Here is a 2922-nt window from a genome sequence, read left to right as displayed (position 1 = left end):
AATTAACAAAAATCATAGAATTTTTGATTTTGTAACTCCCAATTAATTAATGACATGGGAGTTACATATTTTTTTTTTACCTAAATACCCTTTTCAACTTTGTTCACTTATCTTTATGAAATTTTAAATTTAAAAAAAATAAGTTTTTATCATGATTAATCACAACCGTTTATTGAAAGATTGAATGGTTAAGATCGGTTAACAAAGTTAACACAAAAACTTTGGTTAACATTTGAACTTGACCCTATATATATATATATATATATATATATATATGTTTTACATGTGTCTCTATTATTGAACTTATTTCACTATTATGTCGTCATCATATATATATATATATATATATATATATATATATATATATATATGTTTTGCATTGTTGTATCCTTTTGCAATAAAAATGTGTTTATATTTAAATTACAATAGATATTACACGTGTCTCTATTATTGAACTTATTTCACTATTATGTCGTCATCATATACTTTATAATACAAAAACAAACATAAATTGTCATTAGTCTAATAATATCCCAATTATATACTATTAATGTTCCATAAATATAAGATTTTTTTAATAACAAAATTATATTATATTAAATTTTTATTTTTAATTTACAATAATAGTTTATACCTTGTTGCATTAGACTCGTACACACCTAGTAGTAAACAAAGATATTTGAACCACAAGGGCAGTGCCTGATTGGTTTAGGCTTGGCTCCAAATGTTAAAAGTACGAGGATGTCTCAGGTTTAAATCCAAGGAGAAATAAAAATCCCCTTGTGGCCATGGAGGTTCAAATGCGGTGACTCCGGGTTATCTGCAAAGCAAGTGGTTGTCCTGAGATTAGTCGGTTCGTATAGCGAGTTGGATATCCAGGTTAATAAAAAAAAAAAAGATATTTGTTGACACCTTGTGGAGGTGCATTTAAACCCATCAAATATGGTCTCCAATTCATAAATTTGTTGTGCATATTCCAATGATTCTTGAACGCATGAATGATAGAAATCACTTGATATATGAGATCTCATATCTCGATCTTAACTGACACATATGTGATGTTCATCAATCGAACACATATGGATGTATCAAGTGTATTGAGAATTGAACTATAAAAATTTATCCATGTAGTAGTTTTATGTATTTTTTTATTAACCTGGATATCTAACCCATTATGTGAGCTGACTAATCCCAGGATGACCACCTGCTTTGTAGATAGCCCGGAGTCATCGCATTTGAACCTTCGTGGCCATAAGAGGATTTTTATTCCTCCTTGGATTTGAACCTGGGACCCTCCAGGTACTTTTGACCTTTGGAGCCAAGCTCAAACCAACCAGGCACCACCCTTGTGGTTTGTTCTATGTATTATCGTAATGTCCCACATATCGTTTTTGGCATCCTATTATTTGACTCACACATGGTGCAAAAATAATTCACGAATAACTTCTGAATATAACTAACATATAAAACAAAATTAAATAAACCCAGTATACCTTAATTATTAAAATGGAGATTTGGGGAAGGTAAGACGTGTATAGATTTGATATCCATCCCCGATGAATTCATATATAACATGCTTTAATTTATTGAACATGTAACTATAGAACAATATCACATAGTGTGTCGTTTGAATGACGAAAATACTAAACTTATATATAATACATATCTATATACCACAAATTTGAAAATCACTTGACATTCAAATTGTAGGGTCATCAAGTTGATCGCGATTATGTGTTCGACATTCAAAACTTTTGGTTTTCTTTGATTTCTTCATAAACTCTCAAATCTCTTAATAGTCTCTCCGCCGCACTACAAAATAAAGAGGCTTCATCGACGAAGATTTTTCTGCCGCGAATCTCCCATGGATTTGTGGCGGATCAGCGACACCATCACCGATGGACTACCGTCGAATTATACTACAAAAAATGAAGAGTATCAGCGAGGGAAAAATCCCTCGCACATCCGTCACTATAGGGGTCTTTCGTCGCTGATAGTCCGTCAGACAAAAGCTCGTAGGTAATGCTATCAGCGACGAATCAGTGATGGAAATTAGCGACATATCAGAGAGGGTTATTTTCAGCGACGAATTAGCAAGGGAAATGTTTCAGCGACGAATCAACGAGGGAACTTTCAGCGACGAATCAGCGAGGGAACTTTCAACGACAGATTAGCGAGGGAACTTTCAGCGACAGATCAACGAGGGAACTTTCAGCGACAGATCAGCGAGGGACAGGGAGGGACTTTCAACGACGGATCAGCGAGGGACATGGAGAGACTTTCAGCGACGGATTTTCCCTCGCTAATCCGTCGCTATTTGTATTAATCTAAAAATAATTTTTTTATAATTACATAATTCTTGTATTTATATATACAAAACCTGACCATAATATAACAAAACAAAACAAAACAAAACAGTGGACAAATTAAAACTAACCAATTCATATGATTTAAAGTATCAATTCATACAATTTAATGTTCAAATTCATACAATCTAATTACCGGGAGGTGGGGGGGGGAACGTATCCTGACTGCCGCATAAACGCAGCAAAATGCTCCGATAAAGCGGCCTGTTTGGCTAATGTAGCAACTTCTTTGGCCTGTTCGGCTGACGAGGTAGCTTGTCTGGTCTCCAAATTTGCAGTATTCTTCCGTTCGGTCTCCAGTTTCTCCTCTACCCTTGCCAACTTCTCTCTCAACTCCGTTACCTGTGAATATCAAATATTCGACAAAATCAGTAATTTGTTCGCAATTTTAGTAGTGAGAAAATATATAACACTATAACCAACTGCTATATCTACCCATCATAGCATAAGAGGGATCCTGGGAGGTCCCGAAACCAAAGATGCGGTCCTTCCTCCGTCCTCCGACACTCTGCTGTATATATACTCGTCGGCCCATGTTATATACATATGTTTATAT

Source organism: Cynara cardunculus, unplaced genomic scaffold (assembly GCF_001531365.2).
Source record: "Cynara cardunculus var. scolymus isolate 2C unplaced genomic scaffold, CcrdV1 Un_Scaffold_6538, whole genome shotgun sequence".
NCBI lineage: Eukaryota > Viridiplantae > Streptophyta > Magnoliopsida > Asterales > Asteraceae > Cynara > Cynara cardunculus.
The sequence above is the reverse complement of the archived record's forward strand: the minus strand, read 5'-3'. Positions refer to the sequence as shown.